The 21,681-nt window shown below is 44.6% G+C and overlaps 1 protein-coding gene and 1 long non-coding RNA gene across 2 annotated transcripts in view; one reads left to right on the forward strand and one right to left on the reverse strand.

The window, feature by feature from the left end:
• The window catches only part of MYSM1 (Myb like, SWIRM and MPN domains 1), a 922,196-nt gene that overhangs the window by 353,248 nt on the left and 547,267 nt on the right, over nt 1-21,681 (reverse strand). The window lies entirely within an intron of this gene.
• The window catches only part of LOC126962855 (uncharacterized), an 84,194-nt gene continuing 77,713 nt past the window's right edge, over nt 15,201-21,681 (forward strand). Inside the window, exons 1-2 of the long non-coding RNA XR_007728838.1 lie at nt 15,201-15,401; nt 16,261-16,350. This is a non-coding gene — a long non-coding RNA (uncharacterized LOC126962855). The remainder of the gene's footprint in view (nt 15,402-16,260; nt 16,351-21,681) is intronic.

The following is a 21,681-nucleotide window of genomic DNA, read 5'->3' on the forward strand; positions in this document are numbered from 1 at the left end:
GAGGAGAAGGATAGAGCCAAGAGGATGCCTAAGGCAAGAAACTTCCAAGCAAGGAAATAGTAAGTGTGTTTGCTCAGCCAAAACCAGCTAAGGAGTTTGCTCACCTGCCGTAGGTGAGAGAGGGGGATGGCGGAGGAAATGAGGGCTGAGGTGTTCCCAGGGGGCAGATCATGCAGGGCTGTACAGGATTTTGCCTTTTATCTTAACTGAATATGATGGAATGTGATGGGAGGAAACAGGTAAGAGAGTACATGAGTCAATGGAAGTACAGAAGGAGTACTAGAAGTCCAGAAGTGTGTCCAGATGCTGAGGGCCTGGAGCAGAGGTTCTGTGTCCTCCACTCCCCAAGCACACACCTGCTCTCAGGACTGAGTTGACCCCTGGAACATCCCAGAACCCTGGATTCTCTCATCAGACCCCTCCACCCCGGCATGTCCTGAGGATGATTTTGCCTGAACAGGGGAACATGTGTGTCTTCCCCAGTGATGGCTGGGTCTCTGGCACAAATGCAGATCATTACTCTTGGTTTCTAATGTGGGAGGAGGAAGTGTGAAGGGTGGAGGAGGTGTTTCTTTTATCACACAATTAGATTAGAAACTGGCTGGCCGCTCAGGGCAGGGTTCCACCCAAACTAGGCCTACAGAAGTGTTGTCCTGCTGAGTGGCCCCATCTCACTCTGGGGGGGCTTAATGTTTTTGGACCTGACTTCTTTGTATTCAAATTCTTGAGAAAAGGCACATAGTGTGCTTCACATGAAAACTCAAACCAGATTCCAAAAACTCACTTTGAGTCCCCTATCATTCATGTATTCATTCATTAACTCATTCACTCATCCAACATTTACTGAGCACCTACTATGTGCCAAACACTATGCCAGGCATTGGGAATACACACATAGACTCTATCCTTGAGTTGCTCACAGAATTAATGGTGGAATAAAATAAACGTTGAATTATACTACAGTGAGTTAAGTGCTATGACAAAATGGTAATAAAAAAATAAAACTAAGTTAGTCAATATCTATTCTTATTACATACTTACTATATGCTAGGCGTTGCTTTAATCGATTTGTATACACGGACTTATTTCTCCCCTAGGCAAACCCTATGTGATGGGCACTATTATCAGCCCACTTTATAGATGACGATAATTACATACCAACAGTATTAAGTGGCAAGTGCACAATGCAGCTAGGAACTAAGGCAAGCAGGAATAGCCCCGCTTGTAACTCTCTGCTGCTTCTAGAGGTGTGGGAACATAGCGAAGGATTGGGTAGGTATGTTTCGCAGAGACTGGCCTAACTGTTGCAGGATGAGAAGTTGACCAATCAGAGGAAGATGGGGGCAGAGAATTGGTGAGAATTTTCACCCATCAAATTTTCACCCATCGAGTTTCCAACAGAACTGTAAGCGGAAAGCAGGGAAGCATGACAGGGCATGTGCATTCCAGAGAGTGCCAGAAGGGGAGAGGCAGGAGATAAGCTGGGAGAGAGGGCCTGGGTCAGGTGGCCTGGTGAGAGGGGAACTCATTTCTTTAGGCACTGGAGTCCAATGTGCTGTTTTTCCACCTGAAGTGATGTGATCACAGTCACCACTTTAGGATTTTTGCAGGAGATTTATTCATGATTTGGATGGACTAACACTAGCCAATATGTGAATCACAATAAATTCTCTCTGATTGACCTGGTGATTCTCCATTTGTACCCCCTTTCCATCCAGATCTGTTCTCTGGTCTGCACTGTGCCATAGAGAGGTTAATGCCCCTGATTGCATCGGGGGAGTCCTTTGCCTCCTGTCTTCCAGTTGGCTTTAGCCAGTGGTAGGCATCAGCAAGAGATTAAAGGGTGGGAGGAGAAAGAGGTTGGGAATTTCCTCCAGCTCTTTCCCTGCTTCTGTGCCAGGGTCTGTCAGTGGCCGGGTTCCTCTGCAATCATAGCTCCTCCCAGCAGCCCCTCCTCCATGGCTTCAGCAACATCTCGCCCTCCTCCTGTCCTTGCAGATTCAGGATAGTAATGATTCCCCAGTGCTGCAAGTCTCTGAGTGCTACAACATCTCTTATTGGTTTCCTTAGCTCTGTCCCTATCCCTATAAATTGTTGTCCCTTCATCAAATCCCACTTCCAAGTCCGTGCTGCATGAGCCTTCTTTTTCTTGATGATAACTAGTCATGCTGAGAATTTACCTAGTTCCGATTACCATTTATTGAGTACCTACTGTGTATTTGGGGCTTCAAATGCATTGTTTTTTTCCATTTAATTTTCACCACAGCTCCATGAGTTATGGACCATTTATATCCATTTCAGGAATCCTGAAAACAAGACAGGCATACATTTAACATAGATGTTAAGTAACTTGCCCAAAATTATAGAAGCCTTTGGTCCAGAATCACACAATTAGTCAGGAGCAAAGTTAACATTCAAACCTAGGTCTCTGGACTCTAAAACTCATCCTCTTTCCACTGCTCTGGGGTTACTGAGTCAATTCCTATTAATGCTTAATTTGTCAGACTCTGGAAAGCCAGTAAGGGTAGCAGCAGTAAAATCTCTAGGGGAAGAGGGGCTAGGATATTCTGTGGAGGCTATAGGTCTTCTTGAGGAATAGTGGATCTTTAAGTAAAAGTTCCAGAACTTTGCCATTCCTGCACTGATGGAAAACACAATGGCAGGTGATTCCCCAAAATATCCCTTGCTTCGCAATGTGCAGTTCCTCTGTGGAGGAGATCTTAGCCGTTACTGAGTTCAGAAAGAAGAAGAAACTCACCCCTCCAAGACCCACAGCAGAAAGCGTAAGGGTTTATTTATAGAGAAGAATTTTATATTCTAAAAAATCACTTGTGGGCTTCTGCACCAAAGCATAGGAAAAAGCATGCGTTGGTTGCCAAGGATCAAGGGAAACCACCTTGTTTTCTTGACAGCGCTGTGGCTGAAACAGCCCTTCCCAAAAACAATACGTGGGGGGAAGAAAGGCAAAACCAGTGGGAGGCTTGAAAAATGCTGTGGTTTGCTTTTTATTTTTTATTTTTTCCAGTGTCTTTGGGGCTGAAAAAGGCAGTGGAATGAATTCTACAACCAGTCTAAAATGCAGTGCCTCTTGCACTGGGAGCTCCGGGGGCTGCCCTCACATGAGTCATGTCTTCCCCGAGTCGCCTCAGACCTCTCATCCAGGCCCATTTGTCAAGGATAGTAATAACAACACAGCAGTGATGCTGCCTTCACCTCCACCGTAGACTGCAGCGGCTCTTAGTGTTTCCTAAAACCCTTTCAGAGTCTAACAAAATTGGCTGCCTTTATCCTAAGCGCCAGGCTCCTTACTCTTAGGATTTTATCTCATCTGAACCACAACCTTTTGGAGACATCATTGTTATGCTTATTTGACAGATGAGGAAAGCCAGGCTCAGATGATTAAATACCATGCCCTAAATCACACAGCAAGGAAACAAGCTGAGATGTGAAGTCGGTGGTCTTATGCTTCAGAACAGTTCTGGGAATTCGCGTTGTCTTCTTGTTTTGCAGAGGAGGAAACCAAAGTAAAGATAGGTGGAGAGGATGCTACAGACCAGGGCTCAGGGTGTCCCAGGCAGTGCCATCTCCAAGCACATGGCTCTGTTTCCTGAGGCTGTGACTCATGACGGTGCCGGACCATCAGCTAGACAAACCGTCACCCACCGGGCCATTCCAGCCAATTGTGAACCTTTGGCTTCAGACCCAAACATGTGTCCACATTGGCTCAGATATATCCATAGCCTTGCCTTGTAATGCCATTGGGCCCTCTGTATATTTTAAAAACAGAGGCCTCAGACCTCCAAAAGGCCAAGGGTTGCTTCTCGAATCTGACCTAAAAGGGCCTAACCTCAAGGACAGATCTGAATTCACCTGACATTCAGCCCCAGGAGGAATCACAGAGAAAATGTTCTTACCTGGAACACCTCTACACAGACTATTGCTGTCCTGTGTGCTGCTTGCATTGAACAATGTCATTCACCAGCTGTGTGTCCCCAGGCAAGGTACTGAACCTCTCTGAGCCTCACTTTCTTCAGAGGACCAGTTTAAGTTTTCACAGTCAGGAATTCATTCCTTCTAAAAACCTGTGCTAAGGAGACATGGCAAGGTGTTCTGGGCCTACAGACATATGGGCAGAACTGGGTCAGAAGAGTAAAATGGATACTAAAGCTCTAAACCTGCCCACCAAGGTTCACAGTTTATTTTTAATTGGAGCCGTTTTGTGTCATTGGTGAATATGTTTACAGTTGTAAAATTCTGCTCTTCTTTTGCAGAATTTCAGAGTAGATGGGTTGGTACAAGCTATCTTGTCTGACCACCTCCACATGGTAGAGACCTTAAGGCCAGGAAAGGGAAGCCCTGGCTTGATACTTCACAACGGCTTGAACCCAGACACAGTGTTCTTTCCAATAGGGGTCACTGCCAATCTAAAGAATTGTCTCATCTGCATATGGGACTAGGAACCTCTAACTCATAGCACTTTTCTGAGGATAATAAGAACAAAGGGATAGGAAAATGTTTTGTACGCAAATCCAATACATGTCTGACAAGAGGTATTATCAATTTCAAATAGTCATGTGATGCTTCTTCAGTGATGCTAAAGGAGGGACCTGTGGCAGGGCTTCTAGGAGGTATGGCTCAAACATACAAGTGTGCTTTAATATGTCTTTAGTCATGACATTATTTAGAAAGTTTAATCAATGTTGAAGGTAGAGAATATCTGATGTGTTTGTCAAAATGAGTGCCTGCATGTTGAAAGATATGGTTTACCAAGAGTCCCCAACCTGCATGCATATAGAAACCTGGAGATTAAAGCCTGAAAGTGGGTGGTAGGAATTAAAATCTACCTCCTTCATTATGTTGATGACTTTTTTTTTTTTCTTTGAGACAGAGTTTTGCTCTTGTTGCCCAGGCTGGAGTACAGTGGCGCGATCTCGGCTCACTGCAACCTCCACCTCCCTGGTTCAAGCAATTCTCCTGCCTCAGCTTCCCGAGAAGCTGGGATTATAGGCATGTGCCACCATGCCTGGCTAATTTTGTGTTTTAGTAGAGACAGAGTTTCTCCATGTTGGTCAGGCTGGTCTTGCACTCCCGACCTCAGGTGATCCGCCCGCTTTGGCCTCCCACAGTGTTGGGATTATCGGTGTGAGCCACTGTGCCCAGGTGACTTTTTTTTTTTTTTAATTTAACTGCAGGGATGGGCTTCATATTTTCTTTAAACCTCGGGTGAGCCCATCCAAAACTATATCTTCAAGTCTGATCTAGCCTGTGGGCCACCTCTACTATTGTAGGTGTTCACATCATGTGGTGTCTTTCCTCTGTACTATTGGCATCTTCTTCCCTTTGTCCAATGGACACCATGACCATGTTACCATGACTTAGCCCTGAGACCAGGGTGGCAGGCCAAAGATGTTGGAGGGCAGAAAGAATACGCACCCGTCTGGTGGATTAAGGTTGGATCTCAGCTCTGCCTGCCATCTACTAGCTGAGCAAGGGACATAATCTCTCTGATCAAGCCTCGGTTTCTGCATTTGTAAACATATAATACTCACCACCCAAGGTTGTGGTAAGGAATAAATGAAATGACAGGTATGAAAGGTTCAGCCCATAGAAGATGTTCAAATATGGTAGCTTCCTTCTACTTGTTACAAATCCTACCTACTGTTCAAAACTCCATGCAGATTGCAGCCCCTCCAGCCTTCTCTGACCTCTTCAGCTCATGGGACACTTTCTCTTCTGAATTTCAATTTGTCCTCCATGGCTTGTGAATTAGTAAACAATCCTTGGCATTACTAGGCAACTTTTCATGTGTATGTGGGATACATTGCCACAATTTGGTCATCAGCTCCCTAAAGGCACTTTTCTCCTTCTCATGAGCTTAATTCCTTATCTTTTACTGTTGAGTAGGCGTTGCCTTGTGTGAAATTTTCTCATAACAACCATGTAAGGGAGAGGGCACCATGAACTGGACACTCTAATGAGGCAACTGGCTCACAAAGTTGAATAGCTGAAAAGAAATCAGTAAACATATAGTGTTCACGGTCACCAAGCAGACCAAGCAAGATAGTGTGGATGATCCAACTTAATCCCACTTCCACTTCCGTAAAAATAATGCAAAGTGTAATTTTCTGAGTGAAAGTGCGGTCGCTGAAAAATGTCCCTCTAAGATATCAGGTCCTCATCCCTGAAAGCTGTGATTATTTCCTTAAATGGAAAAAGGTGTGATTAAGTCAAGGCGCTTGAGTTAGTGAGATTATTTTGGAGAGTCCAGATGGGTCCTAAATGCCATCACAAATGCCCTTTTAAGAGAGAGGCAGAGGGAGATTTAACACAGACAGAAAAGAAGGCAATGTGTGGAAAGAAGCAGAGAGGGAGATTAGACTGCTTCAAAGCAGCCATGGATGCTGCATCCGAGAGAGAGATGCTACGCTGCTGGCTGTGAAGATGGAGGAAGGGGCCATGACCCAAGGAATACAAGGAATGTATCTCTAGACACCGGAAAAGGCAAGGAAATGGAGTCTCCCCAGGAGCCTCTGCAGAGAGTGCGGCCCTGCCAACACCTTGATTTCAGCTCAGGGACACTGATTTCAGACCTGTGACCTCCAGAACTGTAAGAGAACAAACGTGTGTTGTTGTGAGCCACCAAGTTTGTGGTCATTTGTTACAGCGTCAATAGGAAACTATGACATCAAGTGAGGGGAAAAAATAGCAGAAATAAAGAAATAAGAATGAGGTGTGGAACTAATGTGGGGGATTTGAAATAGCCCTGCAGAAAATCTCCACGGACCTGAGTGCTTGTCTCAGTAATTTCACCAACTGGCTATTTCATCTTGAGCAGATCACTTCACCTCCGTGAGCCAGAATCTCCTCATCTGGAAGACAGGATGAAAACCTACCTGTCATATGTGGATGCTCGGTAAAGGGCAGCTGCTATTACATTAATATTAAAGAATGACAAAACACGGCCGAGTGGCGGAGGTGGGTTCTACCTCTCCTTTTGTGGAACACAATAGCTGAACCGTTGTGACCCACTGATGAAATTCAATAGGAACCCTCTATACTCACTTTACAAGGAGAGAAAGAAGTGAAAAGATAGAGCTGTATTAATTTTATGTTTTGCCCTCATACTTTTTCACCCTTATACTTTCATTTAGGTCTTTGGTTTTTGCCCATCCCAGAAACCTGTTAAGATGGCATGTGACTTAGCACAAAATTATACATTTAGTCATTTCAAGTTTAAAAAAAAAAATATTATGCCTATAGGTGATATTCTGTAGGGACCACCAAGACCCCAGACTCTTCACATGAACCCGTCTTTGAGCCACTGCCAGAACCTAGCTGACACTCTGAGATTGTTCTGCCACCTACTAGCTGGGTGAGCTTCGGGAAGATCCTCGTCTGCTCTCTGACTCAGTTACTTTGTCTGTAAAATGGGAATACCACCTTCCTCAAAGGGTGCTTTTGTGGAAAGATTAAAATAATACAGGAAAGCACTTAGCATGGGCATACATAGTCAGTGCTCATTAATTAGTAGTTTCTTAGCACTGTTATTGTTATTATTGTTACTCCGCTCTTAGGGAACCTAATTAACTGTAGAAACATTTCATGTCCTGTATTTTTGAACCAGTTAGCTTCTGTAGGCAGGAACCTTGTGTTACTCAAACAGCAGAGCTTAGTGATTAAGAGAAACGAAGGTAGAGGCTGTAGTTTGCATTCTATTCCCACCATTTACTGTGTGGTACTGTGTGATACTGAGTCAATCATGTAAACTCTGATCCTCCGCTTCCTCATCTGTAATATCAAATGATAATAGTATTTATCTCACAGAATTGTTATGCAGAGTATATAAGACAGTGCTTTTAAAGCTGGCATACGCAGGTAGTAGGCACTCAGTCAATAGTCAATGAATTAAATTCCTTCGCTTGAATTTCCATTTAAAAATAGAGAAAAAAAAGTCTGAAGATCTGAAGCAAAGAACGTTATTGGGCTCTTCACCACATGGGAAAACTGCAGCTTGGTGCCCGACCTCTGTCTTCATTTTATAAGGCGCAGGGTTTTCAGTTACTCTTGGTGTTTCTAGGAGGTTGACTTCTCAGGAAACTGTACCTGTCTCTCCCAGAAACCTGAGGTGTTTGCCTGGAGAAAAATCCCTTAGCCAAGAGACCGTTGTGACCTTTCACAGGCAAATTTACTTAACAGCTGAGGGCGGGAAGAGGTCTAGGGAGCTCCCCTTCCAAGGGCACCGGGCTGTGGGAATTTCCTCCAGGGCCTTCCTGGGCCGGCCCTGGCCACGCCTCACTGAGCTCCTTGCAGTTTCTGTCAGCGCTGAAACTGCTGTGGAAAGTTCAGCTTGAGAAGAGGGAACTGCGGTGTTTTGCTTTTTTTCTTTCTTTTTGAAAGCCGAACAACCCTAAGACTTGATTTAGATATCTTAACCCAAACCAAATGCTTTTCTGACGGGTGACCACCCCGAGGAGCAACCAGGCAGGGCACTTTGACTCTCTGAGGACACTGACACTGGCGGGAGCCAGATCTCTCCAGAAATCAAATGGCGCAGGTTCACACGCCACCAGGGACTGCTGGAATGTTGCTTTGTTTTTGACTCTGAATTTACAGTCTCACTCCTCCTTCCCCGCCCCCTGGAACGCGATTTATTATTGTGCAGACCTAGTGGCTTTTCTCCAACTTTATTTCTTTTTTCAGAAATAAACAAGGGTTTTACAGCTCCATAACCTCTCCAAAGTTTGTTTGTTCTTCCCTCTGTACAGTGTGGGCCATGTTCGTTCCCTGGGAAAGTCTCTTCCCTAATTATTTTCACATTTCGACAGCTTTTGTTTCTTCTTTCTGTGAGGTTTATGAAAACGCTGATGGTGGATTTGCTTCAGGCTAACTTGTACCGTAAACATTTTCTCCTAGGCACATGGGAGCCTCGGTGACCGGGGACCATGTTGCTATTCCTTATTGTGTACAATGCCAGGAGGAAATTTTAAAATCCTGAAACACTCTTTTTGAGGGCTGGAAGAAAAATATGTAAATTGGTAATACAGAGAAAATCCGCTAATCTTGTACAAGGAATCTTGGACAATACCACGTAGGTAAGAGCCAGCTGAGGAAAGGGCTGCCTCAAACACTGAGCTTTCGTTCTAGGTTGAGCTCTTTCTGCCTCCCACCACAGACTGAAATTTGTTGTGTTTTAAGGAAATAAAGATTTTTAAGTGAAAAGCTAATATGTTTTAGCAAAATCTTGAGATTCTGGGATAGGTAAATGTTTGTTCCAGCCAGAAGGTGTAAACCTAATCTTGATGTCTGCATATTCAGTTTGAAGACTGAAGAATCTTTCTACCAATAGCAATCCTGAGTTCTAGAAGACACAGAGGCTCAAAAGGATGGTGTGTTGTTTCTTTCTCTCATCGTAATATGGTTGTCAGTGCCTTGCTTGTTTCTGTACAACCTCTCCCTCCATCCACCTCTGGATAGCGCTACCGCCTATGGCTCCAGGACCTCAGATTCAGGTCTCCAGGCTGCCATAGCATCTCACCTGATATCAGACAGAAACTTCAAGCCCACTCTGTTGAAAATGGAATTTTTGCTCTTTCCCCCAATCTGTGTTCTCTCCAAATTCCCCACCTGGTGACACCATCATCCCCTAAAGCCCTTGCAGGAAGCCTGGAGTCCTTCTAACTCCTTGCTGTCTTGCCTGATCGTGCCTTGAGTTCTGTTTATTCTACCTGCCCAACGTCTCTCAAATTTGTCCACCTTTCTCTTTCCCCACAGCCATTTGCCTCATTCAGACTCTTACTGCCTCTCACCTAGACCAGTGCTGCAGCCTCCTTGCTGGTCTCCATCAAATCTCACTCTCCCTACCCCCCATGAAAATAATCTCCAGAGCTACAAGACTGTTCTGACCACAGTATCATCGCTTCCCTGCTTAGAAACCACCTATGTTCCTCTCACCCTATGCAGCTGATCCAAGACCTGAAGCATGGCACTCAGAGGCCTCCCTAAGCCAGTCCCAGGCTTGCTCTGCCACTCAATGGCCACATCCATATGCCCTTCCACATGTGGCCACTACCTGAAACACTTGCCATGCTCTTCTGTGCTCCATGCTGGTCCCTTGACTTAGGGTGCTCTTCTCCCTCTTCTCTAGCTGGAAAAAACAAACAAACCCCTCCTTATGCTTAAAGGCCCGATTCAAACCCCAGCTCCTCTATGAAGCCTTCCTGAATTCCTCGAAGCAGAGTGCTGCTCCCTCCAAGTGTTTCTGAAGCAGCTTGTACACATCTTCACACTATACCCCTTCTACCCATTGTAGAGTTTGGCCTATGGGAGAGACTTAAGATGGGCATAGGAGGCCTTACTGAGCCCGTTTCAAGAGAGGCCCATTTGGGGACGTGCTTGTGGTGATGAGGGTGAACACATGGCTTCCAGCATTGCTCGGAAAACCATGGACAGAGCTTTGGTCTAGGTCTAAGGGTGACTGAGGAGACTGGAACAGGGCAGGGGCTGCTATTATAGGCAGAAAATTGTGTCCTCTTCAGAGATCCCCTTTGAGAATGAAAGGGAAATCAGCTTGGACCTCCTCTAACTCCAGGTGCTACGGATTGTCTGGATCCTCCTGCCACCATGTATTTCCACCCCCTTGGACCCATGGGAGGTCAAGCCTAAATTTGTCGTGTCCCTTAAACATGAGGAATTAAAGTAGGGGCCAGCCTGGCTCAGGCTCCCACCTCCCCCGACTCTGATCTGGCCCTGACTCAGCTTCTGTTGCATAGGAAGAAGTGCCAGGATGCTTCCAAGATGATCTCACTTTTGCTTGTTGGCACATGTTTCATTCGGGAATAGGATAGCAAAGAGGCTCTGGGGTTGAGGGCAGGGGTCCCCCTGCTAAGACTTGAATGAGACAGTAAGGATTCTCAGATCTGAGAGGCCTAAATTCCAGTGCTTGATTCATTCGTGCAAACTCACTCTTCAGAGAGCCTACTCTACCCTAGGGATTGAAGCTAGCATCTTTGTTGTACAAGAACTCTTAACTCAATGTGGGAGGTGCCTTCAGGGGCCTGCCCAGCCCCTGTCTGTATGATAGGGATTAGCACCCTTGTTCTGTTTGCAGTACAGGGTTGTGAGGACCTGCTCTGTAGACCCCTGGGTCAAAGTTAAGGATGTGACATATGCTAGGTGCAGTGTCTAGCACACGGTGGATGCTCAACAAATATCCATTGGGAGCATGAGAGTAAATGAATGGTTTCTGCTCTCAGCCTTATTGGGGAAGGGCATGACCATTTACAGAACACCCGCTGTGCTTCACTGATGTCACAGCAGGGCGCACACAACTACAGCTAGGCCTTCCACCACACTGTCTTCCTCTGGGTCTTTGTGTGCCTCTGATGTCTTTTTCTTGCTCTCATGATCTCTCTTCTCTTTGCCCACTTCACTCTCACTCCGATGCAGGTGTCCACCTTTCCCTCTCTCTCTCGTATTTAAAAGTGAAGCAGCAGGGCCAGGCGTGGTGACTCACGCCTGTAATCCCAGCTACTAGGGAGGCTGAGGCAGGAGAATCACTTGAACCTGGGAGGAGGAGGTTGCAGTGAGCCAAGATTGCACCACTGCACTCCAGCCTGGGCAACGGAGTGAGATTCCATCTCAAAAAATAAAAAGTAAAAAGAATAAATAAATAAATAAAAGTGAAACAGCTTTGGGGCTGACTGGAGTTGGATGTAACCTGGAAGTTCTATGACTATCCACCCCTTTGAGGGCTAGGATCCAGGTCAGTTCGTTCACCACAGTGTGCCTGACACCTAGCATTAGAGGTCATATTTAGTAGGAGCCCCAAAAATTGTTGCATGAACACATTGGTTTATATATGTGGGTGAGGAATATATGCTTGGGAATGCTGAGGGGACCAGGACAGAACCAAAGAACACTGAGCAAGAAGCTACAGTTTTGCTCTAGCTTTGGTCTAAGCTTTAAAAGATGGGTTGAAAAAATTCCTTGAGGCTTTTAGAATGTCCAGCCAAACTCCCTGTGTGAGAAATCCGATGGAGATTGTGAGTAGAAGCTTCTCTTGGGAAGGAAGAGGTTGTGTCTAGAAGCACCATCTCTGGGTTTTATCTCTTAGAAACATGAGGACCTGGGAGCAGGGGGCTCTACAGAAGCCTGATGTTTTGGGAGCACGTGATGCAACATTCCTGACATCAAGCAAGAGTCATCTCATTAAGATCTTAACTGCAATAGAGGTCCCTCCTCCTGTTCTGCTCTGGATGGTCGCATCAACCTGCACAAGTCCCTACTCTTTAGGCCCTATCCCATCTGTTAAATGAAGTGTTCAGGTTAGATGATCCCTAAGGGCTCTGCTGCTCTTGGATTTGTGAAATTAGGTAAGGGATGATCTGGAAATTTAAATAGGATTCCATGTCAGGGGGCTTTACCCTCACAGGACAATGGGAAACTAGGCTCTGATTGATTTCATTGCCTGTAGCACTGAATATGTCTGAGTTGCAGGCTGACTCATATAGGCCCTTCTAGAAGAGCTACTGGCCCAGAGAGGATGCTGCCTTCACTCTGAGGGTGGTCACCAGTACATGTGAAGAAATCCAGGTCTCTGCAGTACAAGTGTCCATAATGGGAGAAAAAACACAAATATTTCACAACTGTAAGAAAAATAGTAGTTGGTTGCTATTCATGTTTACATTTCTCCCTTCAAGTGGTCTTCCCACCTCACAACACACATACATGCATATGACCACAACTAATGCTATCAGGCAGTGTATACCTCCTAAACCACACACGTCCACATGTGCTCTTGTGGACATGCAACATACTTACATGTGTTACCTGGACACATGCCTTTGACATATATAGAGATTCTATGTGTTCCACACACACGCATATCCTGCATATTCAGACATTCCATTTTTGCCCTCGTCTACTAGCATGTCCCAATTCCTGGAATGTGGCAAAAGAGAATTAAGGATGCAGATGGAATTAAGGTTGCTAATCAGCTGACTTTATCTGAGTGGGCCTACGTAACCACAAGAGTCCTTAAAAGGTGGAGGAAAGAGGCGAAAGAATCAGCATCCAAAAGAATCAATGTCCAAATGTGATGTGAGAAAGACCAGCCTTGGCTGACTTTGAAGACGAAGGAAGGGGCCATCAACCAAGGAATACAGGCAGCCTCTAGTTGAAAAGGCAGGAAAATGGATTCTTCCCTAGAGCCTCCAGAAAGTGGTAAAGCTTCCCACTGCCTTGATTTTAGCCCAGTGAAACCTGTGTCCAGCTTCTTACCTCTGAAACTGTAAGATTATTAATTTGTGTTGTTTTAGACTGTGAAGTTGTGGTAATTTGTTATAGCAGTGATAGGAAATGAACACCCACAGAATCAGACAGAGTCCCACCCTCACGAGTCTATGGTCTGAGAGAGGAGACAGGCACAAAACCAGGTGCTAGTCGACAGAGTAAGAGAGGCTGTGAAAACACAAAGGAGGAATACCTAACCTACACTTGGGCATGGAGGGAAGATTTTCTCTTGGAAACTCCATGAAGGCAGGGACCAGTATTGACCCAGGTCAGCCACACTGGCCACTGTACCTGCACACACCCGATGCCGATAAGTATTTGCTAGGGGAAGGGAGGAGGGAGAGAGAGAGGAAGAAAGGCAAGGCCAAAACTAGGACCCAATAGATAAATAGGATTTGAGACGGTTGAATACAAGGTGGGGTGAAGTGTCCCAGGCAGAAGACCCAGGGCTATTTAGAGAACTAAGTAGAGTTTCCTTTGGCTGGGACACAGTGCCCCATGGGGAACAGGGAAAGATGAGTCGACAGAGCACAGATCAGGAGGGGCCTTATCAGCTATAATTAGACATTTGGCCCGTATCCTATGTGCAGTTGGTACATGCTCACTCTCGCTCGCTCTCGCTTGTTCTGTCTGGTTCCGTCTCCCCACCCCCACTCCCTTGGGTGATATTTTAACATCTTTTAAATGAAGTGTGTTTGTTTCATCTCATTTATGCCAAACAATGCTTATGGAACTATTTCCTCTTGTTCCCCAGGCCATACTCATGTCCCTCCCCTTCAGCAATGATTGAGGACCTACCTCCTCGGTTATCACTTTGGGTAAGATGGGCCCGTCCAGTGGACAACAAGCCCTGGATCTGTAACCACAGCCACCTGGGTTTGAGTTCATACTCCTTCATTTCCCAGCTAATGTTTAACCTCTTCCATCCCTGGTTTCCCAGTCTGGAAAATGGATCCAGGACAGTGTCCACCTTAAGGGCTTGTTGTGAGAATCAAAAGAGCTAGTTCATAAAAGTGCTTCGAAAGGGCCAGATGTATCCTGAGTAGTCAATGGCAGTTGTCTACCACAATCGTCACTCTTTGTATAGTTATTATCTACCAGCCATAACTATTGTTACATGTTACATGAGTTTCCATGGCTCTCCAGATCTCCCCACCCTTCTGTACCCACCTCTGCCCCCTAGGAGGTTGATCTGCATGGGCTCCATCAATGATCTCCCTTGCCTTCTAACTTCCAATTGGGCCCAGACTTTGTGAGTTACCAGCAAGAGATGCAGGGAGTGGCAGGAGAGTGAGGATGGGGGATTTATTCTCCCTGCTCCCTCCTTTCAGGATTTTGCTAGGGCTTGGCTGCTTTCTTCTCATGAAGGCAGCCTCTTCTCGGGCAGCCCTGTCCCTACAACTTCCCTCTTTGTTCCAGGAACTGCTCCCTCTTCTTGCCTTTTAAGAGATAGGGAAGGTAATGACTCCCTGCTGTTATAAGCCCCAGAGTTTCCTTTGCATCTAAGTAAATAGTCTTTTCCTTAATTTCCCTCCAAGTTACACAGTTTGAGTGTACCATCCATTTTTTGCTAGAACACTGACTGAGACAAGTTTTTTTTTCAAATATTGGGACTGCTGGCTTCATAGACCGAGGCTTCATCCTGATAAGGAAGCCCTTGTCCCTTGTCCCTCTGGTCAGCTCTAGAACATTCAGCAAGGTGATCACGTGGTCACAAGATCACTTCTTTTTCATTCTTCATGAAACTGAAAATTTCAAGGAAATGTGTAAGTTTAATAGACAACTTGATCATACTCCAGACTAGAAAATGAAACCAAAACCAATTGCCCTAGGCAGAAAGTTAGGTTATAATGGGTTTCGTGCAGCCAAAGAGTCATGAGTCACAGCAGCTGCCTCAAGAGTGGGAAGGGAAGTAAACCACTGGATCTAAGGATCACTCTAGTCACCCTACAGTGACTCCTCTTTTTCCCTCCTGCCATGGTCCAGGGTAGCCAGATACTTCTCCAGGCTGTCACTTACGTGGGCTTTCCTGCTGGCTACATCACTGAAATGGAATCTCCTAGTGGCCCTTCTCCCTCTACAGCTCTGGTGTTACACTGAAAAACTAGAAGGTCAATCACTTTTATATTTACCCCCATTAAGGTTGCAGGAGCCTAGCATGTCCCCACAGCCCTCTTTCTCCATTCTCCTCTTCCCCTTGTCTTGTGTGTGGTTTCGTTCTTGTCCAAATTGGGTCTTCCTTTTCTAGACTGTGAGCTTGCTGAGGTCAGGGAATGAGTCTTCGTATCCTTGGTACCCAGTTCAGAGCCTGCCTTTAGGGAGTGTTTACTCTAGCACTGTGGTTAGGCAGAGATGTGAGTTTGAGTCTTGGTTTCCTTAGTCTTTTATCAATCACTTCTCAAATTATGCCATTTGTATCTTTTTTTTCTCTCTCTCTTTAGAGACAGGGTCTCACTCTGTCACCCAGGCTGGAATGTAGTGGTGCAATCATAGCTCACTGCAGGCCCGAACTCCTGGGCTCAAGCCATCCTCCTGCCTCAGCCTCCCAAATAGCTAAGACTACAGGTGCACATCACTGCATCTGGATAATTTTTTTTAAATTTCTGTAGAAACAGGGTTTCACTATGTTGCCCAGTCTGGTCTCAAACTCCTGACCTCGAGTAATCCTCCTATCTCAGCCTTCCAAAGTGCTGGGATTATAGGCATGAGCCACTACATTCAGCTACTGCTTGTATCTTCTGATTCTTGTTTTGATACCACTGACCTTAGACAGGGTATTTTATCTTCCTGAATTTTATTTTTCTATGTGTAAAATGGAGATTAAATTATCCTTCTAATAGGGTTGTTGTGGGGATTAAGTGAAATAGTGTATACAAAGTTCTTAGCATACTTTGAAGCTATTATTTTTATTATTATGCTAGTAAATAAAGCTTTCTGGAATTAGAGACTCACATGCCTGTTTGTCTACAGTTTCAAAATAGACAAGGGAACAAGAGAAACATCAGAAAGTCTGATCAAAGTAGAAGCATCATGTGTCTATCAACGTATCTACTGTGCTTGGTAAGTGGCAGTCTCTTGTCCTATAAGAGACTTGGGCTTTGAAAAGGGCTTTGGATCTCAGATCTGTTGACATGAGGCTTGTCATGAACCTCAGCTTCCTCGTCTCCAAAACTGCTATAGGCCAGGCATGGTGGCTCATGCCTGTAATCCCAGCACTTTGGGAGGCCGAAGCAGTTGGATTGCTTGAGCTCAGGAGTTTGAGATCAGCCTGGGCAACATGGTAAAACCTCATCCTACTAAAACTACAAAAAAATTAGCCGGGAACGCCTGTGGACACAGCTAACTGGGAGGCAGAGGTGAGAGGATTGCTTAAGCTCGGAAGGTGGAGGCTGCAGTGAGACAAGGTCATGCTACTACACTCCAGCATGGGTAACAGAGTGATACCCAATCTCAAAAAAACAAAACAAAACAAAACAAATTGGTATAGTAACAGCCTCTGCTTGAGGTTACTCTTTCACTGGATGATAAATGAGCACCTACTGTGTGTCAGACATTACTCTAAGCTGTAGATACAGCCTCAAAAAAGATAAGCTAACCCTGCCACCATGGGGCTTATATTTTAGTTGGGAAAGGGGCTGGAGAAGACAGACAATAAACAAATCAATAAATTCATTAAAAAGCTAACTTCAGCATTGATAGGTGTTATGGGGAGAATGAAAGAGGACCCTGGGATACAGAATAACTTTGTGGGGGAACCAGGTTGGGATCCCTGGGTCAGGTGGTCAGGGTGGGACTCTCAGAGAAGATGACTTTTGAATTTAAATAAGAATGAAAAGAAAAAGCCAACCATAGGCAGATTTGGGGACAGCCAGTGCAAAGGTCAAAGGTGAATAAGGTCATAGGGTAACCAGGGTTAAAATAAGGTGGTGCGGCCTAACTGGCCAGAACAATGCCTGACAAAGGTGCTGCTTTCCTCAACGTCTTCAAATCCTTAAGGATCTACTGTGTGCTGACGTAAGATGCAAAAATCAGTAAATCATGCTACTATCTCTAAGAAACTCATGGTCTAATATAGGAGAAAAAAATCCACCATCAAAATAAATGAATCAAGACTGGGAAGATGAATATAACTGATAGCACCTGGGAGATGACTTAGACATGGATATGGATATGGATATGGATAGATATGGATGCAGATACACATGTGGATAAAGGTGGGGATGTGTGTTGGGAAAGGCAGTCTCTTGCATGCCATCTTTCCACCCCTGCTTGGACACCTAAGAATACGCGTTGGGCCTGGAAGACTTCCTTACCATGAAATAAAGAATCCTCAGCCTGTGCTGGACTTACCACCTTTTGTGGGAATATCTTTTTCTGTTTGTACTCTTTTGCTTTGCTTAAGGGCATGCATCACGTGGCACTTAGAAACTTCACTACTCTATCTGTTCTTTGCAGGCAGGGCATGGGCCCTTCTGCTGCAGCATAAGAGGGGTCACCCAATGACCCGTGTCAGCTGTTGGGATGGACCTGCTGACCATGGGATAATGGCACCCACTACTAAGCAGATCTTGCTGTGTCTCTTCTCTATGTGAGTAAAGTCCTGTTCCATCTAGTGCTTGACTGTGTTGTGTTTTCCGTGGCAATTTCAATACCAACATGCAGTGGGCACAAGTTCTTAGACTTCTACTCTGGTTAATCGGAAACAGATGCCACTTGCTTGCCAGTTGGATGTGGATAGATGTAGATATCAATGAAAAGAACAAATGAATAAGTGATTGAATGAGTGAATACATATAAGGAGGGAGAAGGTCCTGGGTCAGGGTGGATGAGAAGGGGGCTGAAGGAGGCAGAGGTGGGCAGAGGTGGTGATGTAGAAGAGGTGTTTACCACTGGGAAAATTCCAGTTGGGCTGGAGCAGAGGATCCTTGTATGGAAATCATGTCTGGAAACTAGCAGAAGACAAGGAGGATTTTGGATTTGCTCTGTGGCCTATCATGCTATTTATACTTATATGATTTAGAGACATTTCTATAACATACCAGACCTGACAAAGCTGCTACAACACACAACACACTAGAGTTCATATGAGTACATATTGTTTCTCCAGTTTTCCCTGGTAAAGGTGCAAGTGCAGAAAATGGTTTTCCACCCTTTGTCCATGGCCACTTTGAGGTCAGAGATTGTGTCTTAAATTCAACAAGAACGGAACTGAGATAGTAGAATCTTGTTTTGTTATGTTTTTGTAAAAAACATAAAAAGGCTCATTTTAGGCTTTAATAAAGGAAGGGGCCTGGAGGCATCACTGGTGATGGTAAAAAAAAAAAAAAAAAAAAAAAAAAAGCCATAATTTTATGTATTTATAAGATTTTAAAATGTTAAAATGTGAAATGTAAATCAGGATGTTCAGAAAAAATTATAAGAACCCTCATGATGTTTATCAATGAATGATCCATTTGATTCTGTGCAGCCTTATGACCAAAATCAATCACAGGGTTAGTCAGATCACTGATCTCCTCTACACATATGATCTTCTTGTGGGACTCTGTTTGGCAAAGGAAGCTTTGGGGAAAGCTCATCTAAACCACTGAGTAGAGTCGAATGATTTAGACCTGAACACTTTTTAAAGTAGGAATTGTCTGTCCACTAGTAAATATTTTAGTAAAGTGCCATGGAACATGCAGTTTTTTTTTTTGTTTTTTGTTTTTTTTTGAGACGGAGTCTCACTCTGTCGCCCAGGCTGGAGTGCAGTGGCGCAATCTTGGCTCACTGCAACCTCTGCCTCCTGGTTTCATGCCATTCTCCTGCCTCAGCCTCCCGAGTAGCTGGGACTACAGGAGTCCACCACCATGCCCAGCTAATTTTTTTGTATTTTTAGCAGAGACAGGGCTTCACCATGTTAGCCAGGGTGGTCTCGATCTCTTGACCTTGTGATCTGCCCGCCTTGACCTCCCAAAGTGCTGGGATGACAGGTGTGAGCCACCGTGCCCAGCCAGATTTTTGTTTTTTTTTAAGGTGGACAAATAATTTTATTTTGTGCATGCAAATACATGTCAAGTACTGCAAACTTTTTGCATCAATTTTCTCTCAAACACTGAAAATCATGATGCTTTATTTTGTGAACAGTCAAAGCTAATATCTCTTCACTTCAGTGCCACAGCAAAAACATAGAGAATTCACTCTTTGCTATTCACTATCATCACAACCCTCATTCTTCCATCTCTGCCCTCCCCCCATATACAACCCTTATAAATTCTAGTCTTCCCCCATTTAATCCTATTCCTATAGCACAAAGGGAAACATTGTAATTTGGACATTCAAATTGAAATAAATGGAATAGAATTTATTCTCATATATATTCCCCATTTCATTATACAGAATTATTTTAAATTATAGTTAAAACTATAACTATAAACATACAGTTTTGAGCAATATAACTTGCCAATAAATCTTCCAGGTTAAATTAGTTGCCAATTATATTACTAAAGTTACCAGGAAAAAAAACTTGAGCTATTGTATGTGTTATGGGCTATTGTAGTTACCAGCTCAAAATAAAGTTTCAGAAGTGTTGATATTAAGCCAACCTTGCTGCCAATAATTTGAAGGAAGATCACTTATCCATTGAAGTAATAAGTTTAGTCAGACAGAATACTTTTTTTAAATCATCTCTGTGGGAATGTGGGGTGGGACACCTTTGTGACTTATTATGCAACCATGATAGGTAGGAACCAGTGCTGGTATTTGTAATCTCAGGGTCTACATGAAGACAGCCGCAAAAAATGACGGTTGTTGGTGATACCAAGAGAAAGTTGCAGCTCTTCAAAAAAAAAAACAAGAATAGGTCTGGGCATGGTGGCTCATGCCTGTTATCCCAACACTTTGGGAGGTTGAGGAAGGAGGATTGCTTGAGCCCAAAGTTCAAGACCAGCCTGGGCAACATAGCAAGACTTTGTCTGTACCCAAAAAAAAAAAAAAAAAAATTGCCTGGCATGGTGGTGTACGCCTGTGGTCCCAGCTACTCAGAAGGCTGAGGTGTGAGGATCTCTTGAGCCTGGGAGGTCAAGGCTGCAGTGAGGCATGATTGCATCACTACACTCCAGCCTAGGTAACAAGAAAAGACACCCTCCAAAGAAAACATAATCAGGAAGTGAGTTTATTTTGCTTTCCCCTGGTGTAGTCCAATTGATTTGTGTTTGAGGCATGTGAAAGCTAAATGGTTGGCCCCGTATAGGTCATGAGTCATCCCTATATCCTACAGTTTAACAAAAGACAGCCCCGCCTCTTCCCTTCCCCTCCCCAAGCCCACCACTGAAATCATTGTAGAGGTAGTGGTCTTCTAGTATGTGACCCTTGGGCTACAATATCCACAGGTTCTAGGCCGTATTTCCTTCACATCCATGTAATGAGCCTCAAAACCTAAATGTCCTATTTTCCTTGAGGACATCTAGACCCAAAGCATCCCCATTTTGGAAGCCCAGGACTGTGGAATGGGAAAATATGACTCCATTCCTCTCCTTCATATGTGTTTTTAGGTTAAAAAAGGCAGGTGCAAATCACAACTGAATCTGAAACCTCAGAAGAGGCCAAAGCAAATCAACTTAATAAAAATAACTTATCATCACCAAACATGAAGAAAAACTTCAGCTGTGGCACCTCCAAGCAATGACCATGTCCCTGGCTGACATAAAAGCCCCTTCAGGACTTCATGTTGATTGAAACCCCATGATCTAGCCTCAAGTGAGGGCTGAGTGGGCTGTTCTTGAGCCAAGTGTCTGTGGTTGTGGATAAATATATTAATATCTTAGCAACTTGCAAAATCCACAGTACCTTAGACAGAATTTGTCTTGCATTCTCTTAACAGGAGAGCAGGTTTGAGATGGGGACCTGAGGATATTCTGAGCCAAGCAAAGAGGTTCTTGGTAAACACACAACTTCATTTCCTTCTGGTCATGCTTGGCTGCCCCTTGCAAACTGGAGTCATTTTGTCGTGTGACCTTCTAGTGTTCTGAAATTTGAGGTTTGCTGTCTGTTTTCAAAATGTAGAAACCCATCTCAGTCATTCACCAAGCTTTCACTGAGCAACCAGATGCAGGGTTATGAAAGTGGAGATGTTTAAGACACAGTTTCCACCTTCAAGAAGTACACTGTCTAGTCAGGAAGACTCACTGCAACATCCAGACTCAACTTGCTACATCCCACCCTGGTGTCCTCCCACTTGCCCTTTCTTCTACCTGGATGGAATGCCCTTGGCTGTCTTCCTCTTCTCTTGGAGGCTTCTCTCCACCCCCACCCACAGCTGAGTTGCCCACACCTCTGGGATACTCTGTACTTTGGTCACACATACGTTTCACATTTTCACCAAGCATGAGATTATCTGATATCCCATTTATCACT

This window comes from Macaca thibetana, chromosome 1, assembly GCF_024542745.1.
Source record: "Macaca thibetana thibetana isolate TM-01 chromosome 1, ASM2454274v1, whole genome shotgun sequence".
In the NCBI taxonomy this organism is placed as follows: Eukaryota; Metazoa; Chordata; class Mammalia; order Primates; family Cercopithecidae; genus Macaca; species Macaca thibetana.